At 41.2% G+C, this 26,234-nt stretch overlaps 1 protein-coding gene across 2 annotated transcripts in view; it reads left to right on the top strand.

Annotated features, from left to right (window-relative positions):
* Positions 1-26,234, top strand: part of LOC122809755 (carbohydrate sulfotransferase 5-like) — a 283,569-nt gene that overhangs the window by 73,827 nt on the left and 183,508 nt on the right. Inside the window, exon 1 of one of the 2 annotated variants that reach the window (XM_044081476.1) lies at positions 17,066-17,289. The exons of the other annotated variant lie outside the window; for it this stretch is intronic. The gene's annotated coding sequence lies outside the window, so the exon portion shown is untranslated. Of the gene's footprint in view, positions 1-17,065; positions 17,290-26,234 lie in introns of those variants that run through there. 2 annotated transcript variants of the gene reach the window in all.

Genomic DNA, 26,234 nt, shown 5'->3' with positions numbered 1-26,234 from the left:
ACGTTTCTATGCAGGTGTTAGACTGCTAAATAATACAGTTTGTTTGCCTGGGAAAACCTAAGTGTCAAAAATGACGTAATTTGGGGAGGGATCCAGCAAACATGTTTGTTAGTAATGTTTAAAATACTATTTCTCACAAGAGACTGAAAGCATTTTGACTTTGGATATCCAACTTCCCAGCACTCTGCCTTGTGCTCACATGTAAGTTTTAGCACTGTGATTTCTTGTAGGAATAGTTAAAACTAATAAAGATTAATTAGATATTTTTCTTTGAAATCAGACCTGTCCTACTGTATTATTTTAAGTTTCTGTGTGATCTCTGAACTCTTAGATATCTCTGTGGTGCAGTGGTTTTGTCTTGTGTTTTAATTATGTATTATTAAATGTTTTTAAAACCTTCTACCTGTGGCTGATTTGTCTAGATATAAGCTCTAGAGTACATTGCATATTTATAGAGGTTATTATAGTAGGCCACTCTAAAGTAAGCCTTGACTGTTAGTCATACTACCATTGGATAATAATATTGCACAGTAATAATTGGACACCCTTTTAAGGGCCTTTTAGTATCTGATATTATTAACTGGGTGGTGGCAGTAATTACTACTGTATAGTCTGGGTAAAGAGGCACAGCTGGAGAATCTGTGTCAGCCTTTCCCAGGAGTGTCTGTGAAGTTGTATAAATACTTATCTCAAAGTGTGTGTGTGTTGTGTCAGCTACTTGGCAGGGACACAAAGCACTGGTTGGACAGAGAGGGTACTGGAGGTTCTAGCTTGTCCAGTTAGGCTGAGACCTGGACCCTATAGCTGTGCCAGTGGGGAGTCTTATTGGGGACCTGGTGAGCAAGGGAGCAGCCAGCCCAAGACTTGACTGTGATATCTGTGTGCACTTAAGGGAAATTGTACTTTACTGTGTGTATTAGTTATCCTTTTCTCTTCTATGAGATGACCTCCTTGGGGTTTTTGTGGTAAGGATTGAGGCTCCTTGATTGCTGGGCCAGGGCATGGTATTCCCAAGTGTTTGGCAGTGGTGGGATCTACTTCACATACTAATTGGCTTGTAGTGGTGTGTGGTAGAGCGAATCCCTGTAGCTTATGTATAGTGATCTCTAAAAGTGTTTTGCACTCTAAAACAGCCATGCAGTGTATAGTCAGAGTTCAGATCACAATTGTTTATTTCTTTTGTTAGCTTAATGTTAGTCAGGGTGAGCAGGCAGCATGTCAAGCTGACAAGGAGCCAGCTGGCGGAGATGTGCCAGGCTAGGGTACTGGTGCATGGAAACCTGACAAAAGCAGACCTGATGGTAGCATTGGTTACAGCTGCATCCAAAAACAGCAGCATGGAGGACAATCAGACTGACAGTAGAGATACAATATCCTCGGAGAATGGACAACCTCAACCTTTCTGCAGTGGACTTAAAAATCCAGCTGGAGCTAAAGAGACTTGAGTTGGAGGCCAGGTGTATGGAACTAGAAGCAGCCGAGAAAATGAGGAGTCTACAAGCTGAGGAAAATAAACGGCAGAGGAGGATTGAGAGGGAAATGCTGACTCTTCGCCAGAGTCATGGAGGTAATGGGGAAGGGAGTAACTGGACCCCAGAAGCACAAAAGTTCAGTAAATTTCTTCCACAGTTTAAAGAGGGGGATAATTTTGATGGCTTCATTCATATGTTTGAGCGGGAATGTAAACAGTATGAAGCTGACCAAGGGCTCTGGGTACGGCTCCTGACCCCCTTACTCCACAGTAAAGCTGTAACTTCTTTAGCAAAAATGCATGGCACTGACTGTTTTGATTATACTGCTGTAAAAAGACATTTATTAGAATGTTTTAAGCTAACACCTGAAATGTACAGGAAAAAGTTTCATGAGGATAGATGCAAGGCAGATGAAAATGTATATGAATATGTTGTTGAACTGAGCACTTATTTTCATAGCTGGGTGAGTGGATGTCAGGTCACCACTTTTGAAGGGCTGGCAGACAGTTAACAAGCCCTTAGCACTTTGCCTGAAGACATGAGGATCTGGTTAGCTGATAGACAGTGTGGTACTTCAGGGGAGTTGGGGAAGAAGGGAGACCTATATCTAGCAAGCAGGGCAGCCCTGCACAGGAAAGGGACCCCCAGTACTGGTCATGGGACTAGGAACCCATGATGGGCAGCACAGACTGCCCCAACAGAATGCGCCAGTAGCAGGGTAAGCCACTAGTCCAGGTACACATCCAGGAGCTAGGGTTAAATGTTTTGAATGCAACCAGTGGGGCCATTTGGCATACAGATGTCCACGGAGGCAAGGTGAGAAACCAAAGGTGAGGAAGCCAGTAAGTGGGAAAGACAAAATGCCAACAGTGGGTTGTCTTGAGACAACCAGGGTATGGAACTACCATCCTGCAGATGTCCTGAGAGGGAAGGATGTGGATGAGGCAGTACTATGTACTTATGCAGTTACATGCAGTAAGGCTAGTAGTCAAGCATGTGAGTCTGGTAGCCTGGGGAAGACCCAGACAGACTGCATACTTGCAGCCAGGACTGATGAGGTGGTTACTTCAGGGAGTGAGCTACTCTGTAGCAGTGAGATTGAATGTGAGCCACAGCTGCTTGTGGGTACTGATGCTCCCTTGGACAGGGTAACTGCAAAGGAAGAGGTGTGTAGTAGTACCCAGGCTGACAGTGAGGCACCACTGTCAGGCGATGCCAGACTTCCTGTGGAAGGGGAGATGGGAAGGGTTACAAGGAGAAACTTGAGACAGGCTCAGCTCTCAAACCTTACATTGCAAGGCCTGAGGCAGGTAGCTAGGGAGGCACCTGATTCTCAAGGGAAGGGGTAATCTGTATACTGGAACAAAGGGTTACTGTACAGAGAGTAGACTCCTGAGGGAGGGCTAGAAGGTGAGACAGTACAGCAGTTGGTAGTGCCTAGAGCTTACCATCTGCTGCTTCTAGCCATAGCCCATGGTATTCCCTTTGCAGGTCATATGGGCATAAAACATACAAAGAGGCATATTATGCAAAACTTCTATTGGCCTGGAATTTCCAGAGATGTAACAGGGTACTGCATGACCTGTGAGCAGTGCCAAAAGGTAGGCAAGGCAGGAGAAAAGGTGAGAGCTCCTTTGATGCCTTTTCCTGTGATTGAGGAGCCATTTCAGAGGGTAGCTATGAATATTGTGGGTCCCCTGAGTACCTCAAGTTCCACAGGGAAAAAGTATATCATAGTGATTGTAGATTATGCTACACGATACCCTGAGGCAGTGGCTTTGTCCTCAACTGAGGCAGTGGCTTTGTCCTCAACTGAGGCAGAGAAGGTGGCAAATGCTTTGTTAGAGATTTTCAGCAGGGTAGGTTTCCCAAAGGAAATACTGTCTGACAGAGGTGCCAATTTTATGTCAGACCTGCTGGCTTGTCTGTGAAAGTTCTGCAGGGTGAAGCACATGAAGACCACCCCCTACCATCCCCCGACTAATGGTCTTGTTGAGAGGTTAAACTCTATAATCAGGTCCATGCTACGGACATTTGCAGATCAGTTTAAGAGGGAGTGGGACAATATTTGCATCGTCTGTTGTTTGCTTACAGAGAGGTTCCCCAGGAATCCACAGGTTCTTCACCCTTTGAGTTGCTGTATGGGCATAGGGTGAGGGGACCTCTTGATTTAATTTGAGATGAGTGGGTAGGTGAGTGTGAGTTTCACAAGGAGTCTTTTGTGGCATATGTTCTGAAACTCAGGACAAGGCTCAGGGAATTCATGGGCCTGGCCCAGGAGAACCTGGCAGAAGCCCAACAACAGAAAAAGGTGTGGTATGACAGTTATGCTCGAGCTAGAGAGTATGCTGTAGGGCAGCAGGTGATGGTTCTTATTCCTGTCAGACACAACAAGTTGCAAGCAGCTTGGGAGGGACCCTACAATGTGGTAAGAAAGGTATGTGATGTTAACTACATGGTGGAAGTGCCAGGCAGATGCCAGGGGCACAAATTGCACCATGTTAACATGATGAAACCTTATCATGATAGGGAGGCCCTTGTGCTGACCATTTGCAGTGGAATGCAGGAGGAGTCTGAGTGAGATCTTGAGACTGATCTCCTCAGTGAGGCTTAGGCTAACACCTCGGTGGAAAGGGTAGCAATGTCCCAGCAGGTATCTCACACCCATGATCGAGAAATCCAAGCAGTGTTGCAGGAATTTGGGGACATGTTCACTGGGAAACCAGGATGAACCCAACTGGTCCAGCACCAGGTGGATACAGGACCCCAAAGGCCTATTAAGAAGGCCCCTTTAGGGTGCCTGAGAGAGTCAAATAGACTCTGAAGGAAGAGGTACAGGAGATGTTGGAACTAGGGGTGATTCAAGAGTCCAACAGTCCCTGGGCCTCCCCAGTGGTGTTGGTGCCAAAGAAGGATGGCAGCACTAGGTTCTGTATAGATTACAGGAAATTAAATAGTCACACAGAGTGAGATGCGTACCGCATGCCTAGGACAGATGAGGCCCTAGAGCAGCTGGGTGGGGCTAAGTATCTTACAACCATTGATCTTACCAAGGGTTACTGGCAGGTGCCCTTGACTCCCAGTGCTAGAAAAAAGTCAGCCTTTGTGACTCATTTTGGCTTGCATGAGTTCACAAAGATGCCCTTTGGGATGAAGAATGCCCCAGCGACTTTCCAGTAGCTGGCAGATCATATCTTGGCAGGAGCAGGAGGGTTTGCCCTTGCTTACATGGATGATATTGCTATCTACAGCCATTCCTGGCAAGAGCACATTCGGAATGTCAGGGAGGTGCTGGGCAGACTACAGAGGGTAGGGTTGACCATTAAGCCATGCAAATATCAAGTGGATATGGCAGAGGTCCCCTACCTAGGACATAGAGTGGGAAGTGGTAAGATAAGGCCAGAACCTGCCAAACTGGAAGCCATTCAGGCATGGTCTGTACCTGTCACCAAATAGCAGGTGAGAGCATTCTTGGGGACAGCAGGATACTACAGAAAGTTTGTTCCCAATTATAGTACCATAGCTGCTCCCCTTACAGACCTGACAAGGAAGAACAGGCCAGATAAGGTAGTGTGGACCCAAGCATATGAACAGGCATTTCAGAAACTTAAGGAACCTTTGGAAGGATCCCCTGTGTTAGCCAGTCCAGACTACAGCAAAGACTTTGTTGTGCAGGTGGATGTTTCAAACCTTGGGGTGGGGGTTGTACTTAGCCAGATTTCTTAAGCAGGAGAAGAGCACCCAGTGGTTTATCTCAGTCATAGGCTCCAACACAGGGAGGAGTGTTATGCAGTGGTAGAAAAGGAATGTCTAGCTATAGTGTGGGCACTGCAAAAATGTCATCCTTATCTGTATGGAAGAAAAATCAATGTGATGACAGATCACAACCCTTTATCATGGTTAAACAGAACCAGTCAGCAAAATGCCAAGTTGCTAAGATGGAGTCTGGGGTAGCAAGCATATAATATGTCAGTGCAGCACCACAGTGGGAGTAGCAATGCCAATGCAGATGGGCTCTTAAGACAGGGAATGGCGTGAGGTACACCCAGATAGACCTGACACTCTCAAGCGATGTTTCTCAAGGGGCACTTGAAAAACTTGCTTGAGTTCCCCGGGGGGGGGGGGGATGTGACAATTGGGGAGAGATGGGCAAAGGCTGCCAGCCTAGTCAAATAGAAGTTGATATATAATTCTATCAACTGTATAAATAAATGTAAAATGCAGGCTTGTGTTTTTAAATGTAAGAAAACACTGAAAAATGTGAACTTCAAAATTGTTGCAACATTGCCATCTGCTGTAAGGAAAACCAAGCTAAGTATTTCAAATGTGTCTTTTTAATTTGAAAAGATCTTATGAATCTCTTTAATGTTTTGCAAGTCGGTTCCAGTGTGTCATGATGAAGGTTTCATGCCCATTGTCTTAAGGCTAAAGTTTATGACCAGAATTTAGATGTGGATGGTGCTTTATTACTCTAGTTTCTGTTAGAATATACATGTGAAATGTTTTCTATTGTTTTAAGTTTCTGTGCAGGTGTTAGATTGCTAAATAATTCAGTTTTTTTTTTGCCTGGGAAAACCTAAGTGTCAAAAATGATGTAATTTGAGGAGGGACCCAGCAAACATATTTGTTAGTAATGTTTAAAATACTATTTCTCACAAGAGACTGAAAGCATTTTGACTTTGGATATCCAACTTACCAGTACTCTGCCTTGTGCTCACATGTAAGTTTTAGCACTGTGATTTCTTGTAGGAATAGTTAAATCTAGTAAAGATTAATTAGGTATTTTTCTTTGAAATCAGACCTGTCCTACTGTATTATTTTAAGTTTCTGTGTGATCTCTGAACTCTTAGATATCTCTGTGGTGTAGTGGTTTTGTCTAGTTTTTTAATTATTTATTATTAAATATTTTTAAAACATTCTACCTGTGGCTGATTTGTCTAGAGATAAGCTCTAGAGTACATTGCATATTTATAGAGGCTATTGTTATAGGCCACTCTAAAGTAAGCCTTGACTGTTAGTCATACTACCATTGGATAATAATATTACACAGTAATAATTGGACATCCTTTTAAGGGCCTTTTAGTAGCCAATATTATTAACTGGGTGGTGGCAGTAATTACTACTGTATAGTCTGGGTAAAGGGGCACAGCTGGAGAATCTGTGTCAGCCTTTCCCAGGAGTGTCTGTGAAGTTGTATAAATACTTATCTCAAAGTGTGTGTGTGGTGTGTCAGCTATTTAGCAGGGACAAGAAGCACTGGTTGGACAGAGAGGGTACTGGAGGTTCTAGCTTGCCACAGTTAGGCTGAGACCTGGACCCTATAGCTGTGCCAGTGGGGAGTCCTATTGGGGACCTGGTGAGCAAAGGAGCAGCCAGCCCCAGATTGACTGTGATCTCTGTGTGCACTTAAGGGAAATTGTTCTTTACTGTGTGTATTAGTTATCCTTTTCTCTTCTATGAGACAACCTCCCTGGTGTTAGTGATGAGGATTGAGGCTACTTGATTGCTGGGCCAGGGCACAGTCATCACACCAGTGTTAGTAATAACCAAGTCAAGGATGTTGCTTCCTCTATTGGTGGTAAGAATGAGCTGGGCCAGGGCATTGGAAGTGATTCATTCCAGGAAGCGTTGGGCCAGTGCACTGGTGCATGAGTATTTTTCCCAGTTGATGGAGGGGTAGTTGAAGTCACCTAGTATGACAGTGTTTTGTTGGATCTTAATAGTTTCCAGGGTGCTTAGGAATGTGCAGTGAGAATCTTGGGACATGGTTGGGGACCTATAGCAGGCTACAATCTGAATTGTCATCTTGCCCAAAGTTAGGTGTACCTGGAGTATCTCAGATGCGTTATGCTGGGCTACTAGTCTGGAGATGTGCATATCCTTTATGAATATGGAGAAACCACCATCTTTGGAGCTTCGGTCCATGTTCTGGGGCCGAAAGGTGTGGAATGAGTTATAGCCTGGTAGTGTAGGGATGCTTTCTGCTGCTTTAAGCCAGGTCTCCATTACAGCACAAATGTCAATGTTTTCCATTTTGAGGAGTACTTCGAGTGAGTGCATCTTGAGATTTAGATTTCTAGTGTTGAGCAGCATGTCCTTCAGATTGCATTTATTTATAGCTGTTACAGTGGTAATTTGGTCTTTTGGAACACCATCTAAAAAGGCACAATAGGGGTGGCAAAAGCCTTAGCCAGTACCTGGAAACCCAGGGAGTGACAATGCAGGCCAGGTCTGACAAAGCATCAAGGTCTCCAGTCATGTCATCCCAAGCAGACAGATACTGGATCCCCTTAGAATGACACCAGAAATGTAGCCAATTGTTGAAGTCAATCATTTTCTGTTTGTACTGCGGTATCATTCTGGGTGATGGTAGGATGTTGCTCAGGACTAGGGTCATACCTGCCTGGGCCACATAATCTGAGAGCCCCACCATGTCTCTTTCATGTAGTCCAGGGAGGTGCATCTCAGGTCATTCCCACCCACATGGAGAATGACAGAGTCATATTTGTACTTGTTGTGGAGTGACCTGAGTGCGTGTGTTAGGTGTCAGATTCTGGCACCTGATAGACAGCTGACTGTTACCTTCTCCTTATTCAACCTAGTGAGTGGGACATCAGTGTGCCTCACCGTTGAGTCACCTATGTTAAGTGCATCAGGCAAGCTGTTTTGCCTTAGGGGCTTAGTTTGAGGGACACACTGTGTAGGTGAGCTGTGTCTTGTGGTTTGTGTTGTGGTGGTTGAGTGGATTTCTGCCTTGCAGCTCTCTGCTGTTGGGGTAGATTTCGATTGAGAGCCTCCACAAAGGTGGGTGTGTGGTTTGTGTTTTTATGTGAGGGCTGTGATGATGGGTGTCCTGGAGGGCTATGTGTTCCATGTGGTATGGTGCACCTTCTCCTCTTCACCAGATATTCCAGTCTTGGCTGGAGAGTGCACGGTTTCCAATTTGGAGATATAAATGCATCTCTCACAAGTCTGAGTGTTGGGAGGTAAGAGGAGAGGGGTGTCTGTGTTCATGAGGCAGTTGCTACACTGCCTCAAAATGCCCAAGTTCACCAGGTTAATAGAAAAAGCACACGGAACAGACCTTTAGACATGCCAGGAGGGATGGTCATCTTTACTGAGTACTGCAGCTCTTTTCTTATAGGACGTCTAGTGCTGATAGCATTTATGTGTACTACAATAATTGCTACAAAAAGCCTGATGAAGTGCTAGGTGAATAAGCTAACCAAAGTGCAAGAGAGAAGAGAACTGGCAAGATCTAAGGGAAAAACTGAAGAGCAGGCTTTCTGGTACCAGTAATAGTTTACTGCTTTTAAACCAGAAAGTTGAAAGGCATAGAAAACTCCCCAAATGGCCAATAAACTACAATTTCAGAGCCAGAAACCACTCCTCTTGTGGTAGATAGGCTACCTAGTTCTTACCACTCCCACTGATAAGCTGGAAGGCTTCCCTCTAACACAGAAAGGACTGGGGAACTCTGAAACTTACAAAACAGTCCTGGATACAGCAAATCTGTATCTGGACTACCCTAGTAACAGGAAAGGCAGGGCACAAGCTTAGAACTTTTTTTTTTGTTTTGTTTTGTTTTGCAGCAAAAACAGTAAACAGTTAAAACAGTAATAAAAATACTTTAAATGCAGTGCAAGCCTGTGCACCTGAGTGTGTAGCAGTATTAAGGCAAATAAATCCAGTTAAATGAAAAAGTGACTTAAATCAAGCGCAGAAAGCAGTATAATAAAAAAAATAAAAATGGAGGCACTTAAAGACTCTCTTTCTCCTTTCTGTTGCTCTAGTAGTCAGCAGGATGCCAAAACAGGATCCGTGAAGTTTAAACAAGAGCAAACCCATGCAAACATGGGCTTTTAAACCAGAAAGTTGAAAGGGATAGAAAAACTGCCCGAATGGTCAATAAACTACAGAGCCAGAAACTACTCCTCTTGTAGTAGATAACTTACCTAGTGCTTATCACTCCCACTGATAAGCTGGAAGGCTTCCCTCTAATACAGAAAGATCTGGGGAACTCAGAAACTTACAAAACAGTCCTGGATACAGCAAATCTGTATCTGGACTACTCTAGTAACAGGAAAGGTGGGAAACACGCTTAGAACTTTTTTGTTTGTTTTTTTTTTGCAGAAAAACAGTTAAAACAGTAATAAAAATACTTTAAATGCAGTGCAAGCTAGCACACGAGTGTGTAGCAATATTAAAGCTTTGAAAAGCTTGAACAACACTGTAAACGATATTAGCTAAGGTGATTCTTTCAATGGCAGTTAATTAGCTTCCTTGCACACCTCAGAAACAGTCACTGGTTACAGATAAGGATTACATGGCCCTCTATTATGATAATTTCCCTACACATCAGATGGATTGCAGATACTGCAGGTATAACATAACAAAAATATGACCTTGGCTCAGTCCTCATAACTACTGCATCGAGTTTGTCAAATATGGCATTCGCCATTCACATTATCTACTCTGGAAGCGTATCAAAAATCAGCCATCATCCTTTTGGAGGAAAAAAAAAGATCATCTTCACATGAGCCATTTCCCAATTTCTTCCAGATAAATCCTCACACTTTTTTTCTGAAAAGCATAACCTTTCTTATTTTCTGTTCACTGTCCATGAGGAATTTAAGTGAGTTTATTTCATGTTCCTAACTTGTGTCTCCAGTATATACTTCTTAAACTGTTTTAGTCACCCAGTACAGTTAATATGCAAATGTTTACACTTTTACCTTAACTACTTCAGTTGATATCTTCATAAATATGGAATATCTAAAGCAGTTCCATATATGGGGTCTTTGCAACAATCCTTAGAGAGAGTGAGGAAAGGATTTCTGGATTTTTACATTTTCTGCTGACTTACTTGCACCACAGTTTCCCTCTGTTCTGCCTTACTGCTACCTCACAGTCACCATTACTGTAAGGTTATTTGACATCATTGTTTACACGTACCTCCCACTTCTATTTTTCTTACTGCCACATTTCTGTTCCTGACTTACATACATACTTATGTATTTCTATTTCTCAAATTAGCTAATTTTTTGTTTCTGCTTGGACTTTATTTTCAACATTTCAGATCACCTACCTTACATTGTTAAATAACATCCATCATTTCATCTCAGTTTTTCACATCTCTCTATTATGAGCAAAATAATACATTTATGTATGAAACTAATGCAACTATGACTGTTATGGCATATCATTAGTAAACTGCCTTTCTTCAGATCTTGGTTCATTAATGTTTTATTATCCAGGGAGTGTTTTACCACAGTTATAACAATTATTTCATGGCTATTGAAGTTTTACACTAAATATTTTATGGTATCATTGCTAAAATCATACTAGCCACTTCTAGATAAACATTTTGCATATTTTGCATATTTAAGATATGTAAACATCAAAATTATAATAGCTAAAGGCAGTCCTAGGTCCGTTAAGAAGCTGTGAAATGTGAGACACTATGGAAACTTAAATTAAACCGAGTCTATCAGTATTTGTAACAGAACAGAATGTGATGACCTAAGTGGATTTGGAGATGTTTACCAGGACTGTAACAGGTGGACATCTCTTTCTTCTGTGTTGTATTACAATGCATCATGTATAACATTCTGGGACACCACATTCTTAGCAGGTCGGCTAAGGTCATCAGATGCAAGATAAATGGTCAGGGGAGGCTTATCAACACTGGTAACAGGTTTTGCACCCCAGACTTCCAATGCACCTAAAGGGTTTGATTCTCCTGTATCTGAACCAGGCACTAGTACAGTCCCAGAGGATGTGTCTGACCCTCATGTCATTCACAGTTGTGATATGAACATTACACCAGTGGCCTGAAGGAGGAGAGTGGTCTGATAAACAATTTAGGGCTACTGCAGAGTGACAAGCCATAGGCTAAGGCATATTTCTCCCTTACCTCTATGTTTTTAGGTACATAAGGGGTAGATAATGGGGTCACCATATCTGAATCCATCAAGTCAGGGGACAAGAAACTATCTTGCTCAGTACCAAATATTAGCTGCATAGTCATTGCAGTTAAAGAATAGACCAATTATTCTCCTTCTAAATAACAATCTAAAGATTATGTATGTAGGGATACTATTCTGAGCACTGCACTGAGAAAATTACAGTATTTTCAGTAGTACAGTTCAAAGCACAAAATACATGTCACAAAAAATTCCCAATTTTAACAATTAAATGCTAGTTTTAGCAGAAAATTATTAAAAACAACCCCAAACAGTATTAAACAAGAAATAAATAATAAATTGATGAAAAAAATCCTGTCTGAATATAAAATGGTTCCAAAAAGCAATGTGACATCTATTTCTGCAGGGGTTTACTATTGTCAAGACTGGACTGAAGAAAATTACAGTTTCAGCAACAGAGTTCCAAGCACAACATATATGCATAAAAGTCCATTAATGTTGTAAATAAAAGAGCTAGTTTCAGTCAAAATGAAGGGATACAACTTATAACTGTATTAGACAAGAAGTAAATAATAAAGTGATGACAATTCCTCTCATTAATTTTTAACGTACATAATGGTGTAAAAATTATGATTTAAATGAAAAAACAAATCAATTAAAATGCTGTAATCCTGATCAATCACCTCAAGTAATTACAGCCCCAAGAAAGAAACTTTGATATTAGCAAGTTTTCATGTCAAAACTAATCAATACCATAGACCTTACTGTTGTAGTAAAGTAAAAATAAAATTAGGTACAAAATTTCTAATCAGAAAAAAAAGTCAAAGCAGTGGAACACACTATTCAAGCACTGATAGAAAAAAGAGCAAGGAAGGAAATAAAACTTAAAAATGTTTCTTATCTGAGCTCCGCAGCTGAAAATCCAGAGAAAGCAGCAATTCTACTCAGAGATCCTTCCTTTACTATGGCACGAGAAAAATGAAAGGGTCCTGTCTGTGGGTCTGAAAGGAAATCCGTGTACTCTCAGATGATTGGTCCATCATGCCCACAAACAGGCAGGGGAACAAGCTCTAAGCTTTGATAGACTGCCACAGATAGGGTAGCAAGATACTACTGCCAGTAAGGCAGTGTGTGTCGAACATCTGTGTTGCTGCTGTTTGCCTTAGTTTTTGAGCAAGTCTGTTATGTGCCCACTTCTTATAATATTAATGGCAAAATAATTTTCTTCAGTTCCCAGCAAAACTAAAACCTTTTACTGCTGCTGATTTTCTTAAAAATGTGGAGATTTACTCTTCTCTCTTTAGAAGTCCTTGTGCAGAAGGTAAAACACTTGGGCCTATTGCGACATGTTATCTCATTAAGCTTTTTAGTTTTTATTTCATCTCCAGTCATAATGTTCACAGGAATATTCATGGCAACCCTTAATCAGAAATAAAATGTGTGTGCTCCCCATTGGTTCCCAGTTCTTTTTATCTATTCCATTCATATCATTCAATGTTTGGAAGGGTCTAAGTTGCATAGACCATCTAAGTTTCTGCTTACTTTACCTGGGAAATGGAGCTCTGTTTTAAAATCTGTGACAATACTTTAGTCCAATGATCAGAAGATATCAGCAAAATGAACTAAAACCTATATCCTATCTCAGCACTAGACACTGATGGAAGTAGCCCAACATGAAAATCATCAAGAAGGCCCTTTAACTTTTTCCAGGTAAAGGCATAACAAATATGAGTTGGTGTGTCCAGAGGCAAGGCCTTCTTGCCATCTTCCCTGGCTCTGTTTCCAAGTCCATCACACCTACCAGTAGTGAATTCTGAACTATTGCTTGGCCTGCCATAATTCTCCAGCAAGATATTTTCATTTGAATTTTAAGTCTTTTAAGTATTGATATGATTAAAGATAAATGCTCTTAACAGCATACAACCTTGGCAGTTTCACTCTCAGTGATAGATGGCTACTAACATTTCCTGCTCTCTTATTGTAGCAATGCTCTGAGGGATTATTGTTATGGACAAGATCCAAGTAGCATCCCCAATACCTAACTAATCAAAGATATTTCTGAATTTCTGTTGGAAAATCTAACTGAGGCAGGAGGCATCAAGTGGTGTCTGTTGGTATATGCACACCGCTTAATCGCCTAGTGCAAGTTTGGCATGCATGAACTTAAGGGGTATGCCCCCACATGTACAGAGGCTTTCAACAGGCACACTTACTTACTTACTTATGCCCGTCACCCTTGACAGGGTATGGGCCACCAACTACAGCTCTCCACCGAATCTTGTCCTGGGCCAGCTGTTCTATTTGGTTCCATGTGTAGCCTCTAAGCTTAGCATCTGCCTCAAAGTCTCGCCTCCAGGTGTTTCGTGGGCGGCCTCTTCCTCTCTTCCCCTGAGGATTCCAGCGCAACGCCTGTCTTGTAATGTTGTTTGCTGGTTTGCGAAGAGTATGCCCAATCCATCTCCACCTCCTCCTCTTAACTTCTTCCCCAATCGAAAGTTGGTTGGTCCTTTCCAAAAGGGTGGCGTTGCTAATAGTGTCTGGCCATCGAATCCGTAGAATCTTCCTGAGACAGCTATTTGTAAATGTCTGAAGTTTTTTAGTGGTGGTCTTGTTTAACCCCCAGGTCTCTGCCCCATACAGCAGTACTGACTTCACGTTAGAGTTAAACAGCCTTATCTTGTTGGTCAAGGATAGTTCTCTTGTTTTCCAGACCCTATTTAACTGTATGAAGGCTGCTCTTGCTTTTCCTATCCTTGCCCTGACATCAGCTTCTGATCCGCCCTGCTTGTCAATTATGCTGCCAAGGTAGGTAATGGACTGCACTTCCTCCAGTGGCTTCCCTTGCAGAGTGATAGGGTTAGTATTTGTGGAGTTTAATTTAAGGATCTTTGTCTTCAGATTGTTAATGTTAAGACCCACCTCTAGTGCTGTAACTGCCACCAAATTTGTCTTGTTTTGCATTTGCTGCTGGCTGTGAGAGATGAGGGCGAGGTCATCAGCATAGTCCAGATCTTCCAGCTGACTCCATAGGGTCCATTGGATCCCATTTTTCTGTCCTGCAGTAGATTTCTTCATAATCCAATCGATAACTAACTGGAAGAGGAATGGTGACAGTAAGCATCCTTGCCTGACCCCAGTTTTTACTTGAAAGCTTTCAGAGAGCTGCCCTCCATGTATAACCCTGCATGATAGACCATTGTATGAGTTCTTTATCAAATTTACTATTTTGGTTGGTATACCATAGTGCTTCAGAAGGCTCCACAGTGTCTCTCTGTCCATGCTATCAAACGCCTTTTCAAAGTCAACAAAGTTGATATACAATGGTGAGTTCCATTCAACTGACTGTTCCACAATTATTCTGAGCGTTGCAATTTGATCAGTACACGATCTATTTTTGCGGAAGCCTGCCTGCTCTTCTCTCAGCTTTTTGTCAGTGGTGTCCTTTATCCTTTCCAAAAGGATACGGTTGAAAACTTTTCCTGGAACTGATAGAAGATTGATGCCTCTGTAGTTGTCGCATTTGCTAAGGTCCCCTTTCTTGGGAAGCTTAATGAGATGGCTCTCTTTCCATTCTGAAGGAACAGTTTCCTCTGCCCAGATTCTTTCAAAGAGTGGGTACAACATCTCCACTGATGTATTCAAGTCTGCTTTAAGGGCCTCTGCCGGGATGTTATCTGGTCCTGCCGCTTTCCCATTTTCATTTGGATGATGGCTTTCCTGATCTCCTCCTTGCTTGGCTTTTCACAATTGATTGGTAGATCTTCATTGGCTGGCTCAATAATTGGAGGGTTTAGAGGTGACGGTCTGTTTAGAAGTTCTTCAAAGTGTTCCACCCACCTTTTCAGTTGATGTTCTATACTATTGATGGTTTTCCTTGCTTATCTTTAACAGGTCTCTCTGGCTTACTGTACTTTCCTGAAAGTTGCTTGGTGATATCATACAACATTTTTGTGTTACCACTGTAAGCTGCCAGTTCTGCCTCAGCTGCCAACTGTTCCACATAATTGTTCTTGTCTATTTTAATGCATCTTTTGACCTCTCTGTGGGCATCTGCATATTCTTCTTGGGCCTTGATCTTTGAAGCTCTGGTTTTACTGTTGTTTACTTTTGCCTTCTTCCTCTTTCTGTCTTCTATCTTTACCAGTGTTTCTGCAGTGATCCACTCTTTCTGATGATACTTTTTAGGTCCCAGTGTCTCTTGACAAGCTAAGTCTACAGCCTTTTTCACATTCTGCCAAGAGCTGTTTACTCCACCCTCCTCAACCAGTTCTTGTAGCACTTCAAATTTGTTCTTCAGTGCAATGTTGAACTGTTCTTTTGTCTGAGAATCTTTCAATAGATGAACATTGTATTTGATTCTCCTAGATGACTCTTGAACCTGGGTTCTTTTTAGCTTTAGCTTCAGTCTAGCCACCACCAAGTGATGGTCAGATGCTACATCTGCCCCTCTTTTCATGACATCTTGTAATGTTCTTCTAAACCTTCTACAGATGCATATGTGATCTATCTGGTTTTCTGTTGTGTAGTCAGGGGAGACCCATGTATTTTTGTGTATCCGTTTGTGGGGAAAAATGCTGCCTCCAATGTCCAAATTGTTGAGAGCACATAGATCAACAAACCTTTCACCATTCTCGTTGATTGTTCCCAGAGCATGTGTACCCATGATTTGCTCATATCCTATGTTACTGGATCCGACCTTGGCATTTATATCGCCCATAAGGATAGTAAGGTCTTTGTCTGTGTAGGTCTCGAGGATCTGCTGCAGTCTTTCATAAAACTGATCTTTATCTTCCTCTTCACTGTCATTAGTTGGTGCGTAGCACTGGACCACATTCATTACAATGTTCTTCTTCTTTGTACGGAATGAAGCTGTGATGATCCTGGGGCCATGTGCTTCCCATCCAATCAGGGCTCTCTGGGCCTGTTTAGCCAACATAAGACCAACCCCTTGGGAGTGAAGTGCTTCACTGTCCTCATGTCCACAATAAAGCAGCAACTCTCCTGTAGATAATCGACACTGACCAGCCCCTGTCCACCTTGTCTCGCTGATTCCCAACAAACTCAAGTTGTTATTTCTCATTTCTGCTGCCACTTGGGCTGCCTTGCTTAGCTCATACATGGTCCTGACATTCCATGTGCCAATGTTTATTTTCCTGGTAGAGAGAAGGGTGCTCTGCTTTGTGGCGTCCTTTCGGCTTTGGCCACAAAACTTCATAAATCTTCCATTTGAAGAACCCTCCTCTTCCAAGACAAGATTGTCTGTGTTTCCTGTAGTTGGTGTTTTTGTAGCAAATAGTTTTTTACGGGATGGGGTTGCTAACCCTAAGCCCAACCCTCCTCCTTTTTCAGCCGGGCTTGGGACCGTCCTTGGCGGAGTTTTCAACAGGCACAGGGTGAATAGAATTAGTTATTAAACTCATTGCAAAGCCCTGCCTTAAACATATGCTAACATAGTGAGTACTTGCGTGTGTGTGTGTGTGTGTGTGTGTGTGTGTGTGTGTGTGTGTGTGTGTGTGTGTGTGTGTGTGTGTGTGTGTGTGTTTGTGTGTGTATGTGTGTGTTTAAGCAGTATGTTATTTCAGCAGAATAGCCAATTATAGTTTTATATAATCAAGCAACTCTCTGAAATGCTATACTCTATCATATTTTTTTGCATTTAGGTGAAGCCTGAAGCTATTCAGTCCTATCCCGTTCTAAATAACTAGTGAGAACTAATCTCCACTGAAGTCTCTGCTAGTCAGGAGGTTTCAGTTTTTGAAGTGAGAACCCCTGGAAGAAAACAACAGTCAGTATATACCTGTTTTTCAACAACATGATGCATGGTTCATCTTCATTCCCTGGCAAAGTCAATTTAAAGAAGCACACAAGTGTTCATTTAAACAGTATATGAGGTAAGAGTACCTCAGTCAAGACTGAATGCTGCCTATATTGTACAGTTTCTAAAAGTAATGTTGTACTTTAAATGTCTTTTTCTAATGTCAATTATTTATTTATTTATTTGGCAATTCTTAAAAATCCACATTTGTCACAGTTACATGGAAAGAATTGCATGCCTTTGTCTTCTAGAAATATTTTCAGATGTACTAGCCTAGACTGAAGAGTCCAAATATATTATATGATCAGAAGGTGGGTGATTCCACTCTAACAAGCCAGGCTTACTGAAACACATTTGCAGCACTTTGCTCACATTGTTTTAACAGACTGAAAAATGTTAGATTTATTTTCACTATTAACCAGACAATTAATTCTATTCACCTTCATTTCCAAATTGTGCATACAAATGTGCTGTTCAGTTGTAGAATGAAGTTTACTTATTTATTTATTTATGTATGTATATGATCAGCAAGTGAGCAGAATGACCAAAATAACTTCCTCAACCATGACCATGGTCAAAAGCAGGGATCCCTACCTCATATTTTATATACCACTCCTATATTCACAGCTGTGATAATTAATATGTACCGTAAATATTGGTGATTCTATGTAACATACATAAAGGAGGAAGTTGCTCACATTTTTATCACCTGCACAAACTGCCTGCTATCTCCACTACCAGTATGCCATTTCATTCCTCTAGTGGGGATGGGATGCAGGCCTATTGTTCTCTAGACAGGGTGAAATATCTATGGCCCATTATCTTCCTGATCATGGCAGGAGCCTAATCAGCTTGGTTGTTCCCCTGGAGGTGCAGGTCAGGTGTGATGGAGCAGGCTAGATTGCTTGTTATGTGGGCTCCCTCCTATTCCAGACTAACTCCCTCCTTTACAGGCAGAGTCTCTATATCATTGCTGGTCTGGGATGACTTCATAGCATCTTCACACATCACATCCAAAATTAGGTGTAGGAAATATCCAATATAACCCAATTAGTGACCAAGTCCTGTAACTTACATGCAGCAAGTTTAGCTACCACTGTTCTATAGGCTGACTTGATGTTAACCACTCAACCCCTTTCTCCAAATTTAGTCCTTCCAGTGACATGAGCCACCAACTAAAACCAAGTTACCTGGGGTATGGTCAGGGTTTTAGTCTGACATTCATCGAGGCTGAGGGTAGCTTTCCATGATTTGTTTATACATTAGGTAATCAAATTCAGTAACTTTTATATGTAAACTCTAATTCAAACATTTTAATATAGTAATCAAATGTAGTTGTAATGAACTGTTAGTACAGAGGAAGCCAACAATAATTTAGATCCAAGACATAAATGTGAAACTAAAAGAAATGCAAATTCTAGGTTATGAAATATAGATAGTCAAAGTAATAACATATGCATTGCATGAAGAAAGGTCAGTTAAAAGAAGAGCTAAGTCGAAGATGAAACTGAAGAATCAAGCGGCGCAAAAATTATAAGAGCAGTGAAGGTGATTTAGAAAGAGCTTCAGTACATGATGCAGTCACATTCAGAGAGAATGGATAAACTACACACATTCAGGAAATTCTGGAGTCCTAAAATAGTAAAGATAGCCACACACAATGTAGCGTGCAGTTATTTTGCAGATGACAGTCATGGGCAGTGGGAGAATATTTAAAAATGGTCAGTAGTTCCATGCTGCGGTGGTGGGAAGCCACAGTGGTGCAGCGGTTAGCAATGTTGCCTCACATCAAGAGGTTCTCCCATTCGATTCTCGGCTGGAGCGCCTTCTGTGTGCAGTCTGCATGTTCTCCCCGCAGCCGAGTGGCATTAAAGACATGCAGGTAGGTGCAAGCATGAATGGGCATGCCTTCGGTGAAGGTTGGGCGTTGGGCTGGCAACTCAGCACCGTAAAAATCCACTGCCAATCATGAGTGGACCGGAGTTCTGCTGTGGTGACCCCCTAACTGGGAAAAGCCAAAAGACTTTTTAGTTCCATGCTGCATGTGCCATCTTTGAAAAGTTACACATTGAACATACTAAATCCATATTGTCATCCTTGTGTAGTGACCAATGGATTAAGGCTTTGAGCTGCTGACATGTTGCTTCATGTAGTCCAGGGTTTGATTCCCTCAGCCTCCATTTACCTACTGTGTGACCTTGAACAAGTTACTCAACCAAGACAGTGCTTTATAACAACTGGAAAATTGAACTAGGCAGCTCAATGGTCTCCTGAACAGCATACCTACAAATTAACTATGTCCAAGCAGCTTTGAGATCTTGGTTAGTAGCCAGTTATTTTACTTATTTTCATTTGTTGACTAGGGTAATCTGATTGAGCTCAGACAGCCCTTTTTCAGTACAGACTTGGGGAAAAAAATCTCCAGAACATATACAAGAGTTTCATTATATGAAAACAAAATCATACAGTATAATAGATACAAATTATCACAATGCAATTATTTTGTATTTTATATCTATATATATTTTATTTTTTTACAAATTGTATATATTTTATAAACATTCTGTTTCATTTAGTGATAAGGAGAATTCATATAATAACATAAAAGCATAGAACTATTGATGTTAAAAGCAGAGAACAAGTTGTTAATGAGTTGTTGATGAGTTGATGTGCATACCAGTTCCAATTAAGTTAGTTTTCAGCAGGGGTATAATGCTTAGAAATAAGAAGAGGAAAAGTTAATTGATTAGTAGAGCAGACAAGCAGAGTGGTGAGCTAGTCCTTCACGTCAGATTATCATGTGTGTTGTTTTCCAGAACAGCCTGGAAAAGTTGGAAGCATGATTGATACTTTCTGTCTCCTTGGTTAATATTTAATATTTTTAACTACTATCAGGAACTGGTGCTTAATATTTGTTAAACAGAGATGAAAAAGCTTCATAACTAATGGGACAGGAGGCAAGGTTGCTCTTTCTGAAATGGGTAGCTTATTGTCTTTGAAGCATCAGGTGGTGATATTCCCTAGGTTCAGATAGCGCAAGTCAACAGGCCTTATTTAGAGTAGTTTGTAGAGATTAGGCATTGTGTGATAAGCATAGAATGGCTAAGGGGAGAGCATAGTATCACAACTTATGAATAAGAATATATTTGTCAGTATAGTCTTTGCCTTCATGTAAAACTAGACCTATTTCTCTGCAGGAAAGTTTTAAATGATGACGAATGCAGAGACTGATTTTTTTAGTCTGCAGATAAAAGTAGAATAACAGGTACAGCCAGATACCAATATAACTCAGTGGGTCTACTTTGTTTCATTGAAAGCTCATTTCATTGAATTTCAATTCACCCTGACCAAATCACTGAAAGCTCAAATTACTGAAAACTCATTTCACTGAAGTGAAGTACTGGCACTGTGTGGAGTACTGTAAGGCAAGTAAAAGGTACATGCCCGTTTCCCCACTGTAGTGTGATCCTGGAGTTAGTATATATAGTTAGTGGGGGTGTTGGAGAGGCACAGCCCCACACATTGCAAGGTGTGGAGGGCATAGCCCCCCAGCTAGTTTGGGTATATATTGCCTTCTGGAAAGGGTTTGTCATTGGTGTTGTATGTATACATGTCTATGGTTTAAAATGTATTGTTTTGAAGCTTTCGATGAAATATAATATAAAATCAAAGTAGGTGGAGAGGTACGTCCCCCACCCCACCCCAACTATATATGCTAACTCCAGGATTGCACTACAGTGGAGAAAAGGTCATATACCCTTTACTTGCCTTACAGTACTCTGCAAAATGCCAGTACTTCACTTCAGTGAAATGAGATTCGGTGAAATGAGTTTTCAGTAATTTGAGCTTTCAGTGATTTGGAATTCAAATTCAGTGACATGAGCTTTCAATGAAACAAAGTAGACCCACATATACGTGTGTGTGTGTGTGTGTGTGTGTGTGTGTGTGTGTGTGTGTGTGTGTGTGAGTGCGCGCGCGCGCATGTGTGTGTGTGTGTGTGTGTGTGTGTGTGTGTGTGTGTAAGTGCGCGCGCACGTGTGTGTGTGTGTGTGTGTGTGTGTGTGTGTGTGTGTGTGTGTGTGTGTGTGCGTGTGTGTGTGTGTGTGTGTGTGTGTGTGTGTGTGTGTATTATATATATAAGTATATATATATATATATATATAGATAGATAGATATATATAGAGAGAGAGAGAGAGTGTGTATCTGTGACTGATAGAACAGTCTCTGTGGTTTCCCTTGAAGTCTTGCAAACCCAGTATGTCAATATACTGGGTCCAAAACATACACATGCTGCACACATAGACAAATGGACATAAATTTGGACATAAATAAATATTAGCACAATCTGTAGCAGTTAGTATGACATTTTTTAATAACTAAGATGCTGAGAAGGTATTATTGTCCAAACTTTTCATGAACAACAACATTCCCAAGGATTCAGAAATATTGTGGCCTCAGCCACAGCTATTCCTCCTATATTTACTGTGCATGTGCAATATGCCCCAACACTAATTACAGTGAATACTTTGACAGGCGTTACGCAGTTCATTAAAGATCCGTCAGCAGGAGCCTGTGGGAAGATCACATAGGACTATAGTGCAGCTACTGGGATGTACAAACAGCAGTACTTGCACTGTGCCCACAGCTGTGGCAAGAGAAAAATGGTATGTGGCTGCCCACGAGGCCTGTGTGCTGCTCTATTTTTTCACTTAGGAGTGCATATATGCAGACAAGATACTTGTAGAAGCTAGCAAAGGAAGTATGACTAAGGTTGGAGAGTAGAGGCTGTAGTAGGGCCATAGATACAACAATTTAACATAGACAAGACTGCAAGGGGGATGGTGACACAATCAGGGATGTGAAGTACAAATGATAAGGAGGTATGAAACACAGATATCAGACTCAAGTAACTGAAGATAAAAAGGTAAAAAAACATGGTTGTGTGATGCACAGGCAAAAACAATGGGTGATGTACAGAAAAGTATCAAGATGTAGCAACCAAAAGCAGAGTCTTACCACTGCACATGTATCATAATGTAAATGTCATGAAATAAGCACTTTACTGTAACAATGATGTGTAACCCTGAGGGGATTTGAAAACACAACTCTCTGAAAAGTATTTAATTTACAGGCTAAGCTATAAAAGCAGTCAAATTAATTTTGTCAGTGAAGCACATAGCAAGTGATTGTTACACACTTGCAGAATGAAAGTAAAATTAGACAAAAACATACAACCCATATTGGACTCGAGCCCACAACATCCCCCTCTTCCACCCACTTACACTGTGCAAAGCACTTCATTAACGGGCTGAGCTGAAGAAGTAGTCACAATAAAGGTGTCAGCTTTATTCTAGATTGTATGTGAACACTGTGGTACAATGATGCTCAGCTCATTTGCATCCCTGACTCTAGCTGAGGCCAACAAGTGCAATACATGATTAAGGCTGTACTTAGTCATTATTATATAATGAGCAGTTCCAATCCTCTTTGGTTGTACATGGACATCAGTGGTGCTCTCCACAACCCACTGTACACAGTAAAATCACAAGAAGCCATATGTGAGCACATGTAAGGACTGTACATCTATTTTATGACCAGATGAAAGGTTGGAAATAGGAGGAGAGAAAATACATAAACAGGGGAAGCATGCAGAGGGTAAAGCAGAAAGTGAACAACTAAGGAATGAACAAGATGTAGGTGGGGAAGATGGGTCATTTTTTTTAATGGAACAGGTGCCCATGTTTCATGAAGAAAAGTAGGAAAGCTGCAGAAGGAAGGAAGGAATATAAGAGGAAGGTAAGAGGGTTAGGTTAGGTATCAGGGGAATACAAACACAGCTGACAGAGTGTGTCATAACACAGTGAGGGAATGGGAAAACAATCTTGAAAAAGACATCAAAAAGACAATTTGTGGCAAGCCAATTGTGAGAGAAGGACTGAACAATCAATGAAGGTAGGTATAGATACAAAAGGATGGAAACACCAGGTTGGGGGAATAGGCTGGGATGTTTGCAGCTACAGTCTCTCAGCTGACAAATATGGAAGATTAGTTAGCATTTTTGGTTGCTGCCACCACTGAGTAATGTCCTGGATGGTGGCTAAAGTATTGGGCATGGATGTGACTCAAAACACCAGAGAAGTTTCTCCATCTGGCCAGTTCATGCATCCAACCCGTCAGTAAACTCCCATATCATGTCTGCCAGTTGCCAATGTGTGACAAAAATGTCACCTCCATTGACACTACTGCTGCTGCGAGTGGGTGCAACTGTACCAGCATCTAGTGCAGGACTACCTGAAGTGGGTGGTGTGGGCAGGGAAGGAGATGTTGAGGAGACTGTGGCAGGACGGGTACAGCTTTGCTAGATGCTTCAGATGGTAGTGTTGGGGGAACTGCTGGTATCACCTGTGGGGGTCCACAGGCCTTGCTGGAGGGATGGGTGCAGGTTGTTGTACTGCTGCATATAATAGTTAAATAAATAGAGGTAAAGAAAATAACAAACAAAATAAATGCATGTAATAGAAAGGATAGGAAAAATGAGGATGGGGAGACAGAGACACAGAGAGAGAGAGAAGTACAAATATACCTCTCAACTCTGAAGTGCAAGAAATCAAGGCAAAGCCAAAAATGAATGGGGGCCAAAGGCCCAAAATCAGGGACAAATTTTAAATATTGCCCTTATAAACTTAGAAAGTGCTAGAAGAGCAATATTTAAATATTGCTCTTATAAACTTAGAAAGTGCTAGAAGAACTGATTTTGTTAGCATGTGTTTTCTGAAAGATATCAAGTCTTAAACTGAAATGAATGTCATTATTTAGTGACTTCAGCCCTCAATGATGTAAGAGTTCTGTTAGTATACACAAATGAAAGGCGGGCCTGAATCAGCAGCCTTCATCACTTGCATTCTGACAGCGGATTAGTGTGATAAGCTTCCTGGACAAACATTCAGGGTTTTCTAGTCTGAGATAAAGTGATGATGCATGAGTCAAATGAATGGACACACAAAAAAAAAATCATGCTGCCCAGGCATACACTTCAGTCACTGGTTATAAGGAAGGAGAAACAACTCTACTGACAATGATGTCCTTCTACCCCAGAATTTTGACCATACATATTTCCCCTTCTAATGCTGTACTTATTGTAATGAGACAGAAAAATAAACTGAAATATTTCATGATAAGACGACTGGGGGAGTTTTGGTTTGAACCCATAGGCATCCTCATGTTGGAACCTTAACTTACTGTCCCACTTGACCATGTAAATAGCAGGATGCATGACACACAGTAATAACAATAAACTATATTACTGATTTCTTTGAGCTACTGCAGTTATCACAGAAGTGGTAGTGGTATATGAAAGGTATGCATTTTGGGAATGACACCCTATTATTGTTGGGTCTGTATCATGTTCCCAAACTCTTAAAAGTTTGAATGTCATATGGTTGACACTATAGGATCAAACTTTTAAAAGTTTGAACGTTTCAACAGAGATCTCCATACAGTGCAGAATGGGAAGACTTTCCTTTTCTGCACTGTAGTGAGATCTGGAGTTGGTATATTTAAAGAGCAGGGGGTGGGGGTGCAGCCCCCCACGTGGGGATTGCAGGGGGACTTGCCCCCCTGCTTAAACCATTCAGGTAGGTTTTTTTCTTTGGTTTATTTTTTTATTGCATTTTCGAACCTTTAAGAGTTTGATCATATGGTGTTGACCATATGACGTTCGAACTTTTAAAGGTTCGATTATGTAATATAGACGCTTATTGTTAATATTAAAAGGAAGACTGCATGAACTAAATGCACACTGGTGGTGCTCTCTTAGTCACTTCAGTCACCTCCTATTCAGCTGCATATTCACATAAATTTCTTCAGGGGCTATAGATATAAAAAGAGCACTGTGTAATATTTGTGGCCAACATACAGTGCCAGTTTAAACATGCAACTAATTCTTCTACATACAGTACATAGTAGGTGCCCACTGTTTAATTAACCAAGGAAATCAGGATCACTGTGCTTCATGTCACTGTAATAATGATGGCACTGTTCCTTCATGCTGAATTGTCCTAATGGATATAGGCACACTTCTGGAGAATTCTGGAGAAGAAAAACTTCAAAGTGACAATTCGGTAAAGGAATATTGCAACAGACAGTTAAATATGTGAGATAATACATGTACAAGCAAAAATTCTGATACCCTTGCATATGTGACAACTGGGGCTAAACTATTCCGGCTTCAGTCTTATACTGAGACCCTTATACCCTTTGCCCTTGCATACAACCAAAGTTAATCAAGAAAGCTAAAACAGAAGTAACTTTCTTTTTTAATTTTAACTTGTATTGCTTCTTATATTTTGCATAGCATGCTAGCACACACACTCGGCTTAATTTCATGTCTGTTCCACACCAGCCTTTCATCTGCATGTATACCTATAACCATGGTGTATTACAAATAATAATGTGGCTATCTCATGCTTGCAGTAAGAGAACCCAAGCTACTGGTCATGCTTTCTAATTATTTCCTCCTGTGATTCAGTGTCTGTGCCACTGAATGCAGTTAAAAGGGAGTCAGAAATGTTTGATGTGATCTAATGTTTTAGGGCATCATATACTCCTGATCCAAGTTTTCCATGATGAGAGCAGTGTTAATGGTTCAACAGGTAAGTGCCTTCAGTGCAGAATGTTGTGGGTTCCATTACCACACCAGGTAGATTGATCGCTGACACTATAGTACAGCATAAGAGGGGGTAATGCTGTACTCCTGAGTGTGCCATCCTTTGTATGAGATGTTAAGCCAGGGTCCTACCTGCTTGAGTTGCTGGTAGCTCCCATGGATATAAAAGATTCCATGATACCTATTGAAAAGAGTAGGGGTCCTTTATTTTACACAAAATAAAAAAAAAAACGCACACACTGTTTACACATTTACATAATGCACATATTTACAAGCCCACATATACATATTTCTATTTTTTTACTATTTATCATTTTTATAACATCATTGTCATTCTTCCATAATTGACCCCATTC

This window comes from Protopterus annectens, chromosome 8.part0, assembly GCF_019279795.1.
Source record: "Protopterus annectens isolate FY-2018-M chromosome 8.part0, PAN1.0, whole genome shotgun sequence".
NCBI classification, from domain to species: domain Eukaryota; kingdom Metazoa; phylum Chordata; order Ceratodontiformes; family Protopteridae; genus Protopterus; species Protopterus annectens.
This window is presented reverse-complemented; position numbering and strand designations above follow the sequence as displayed.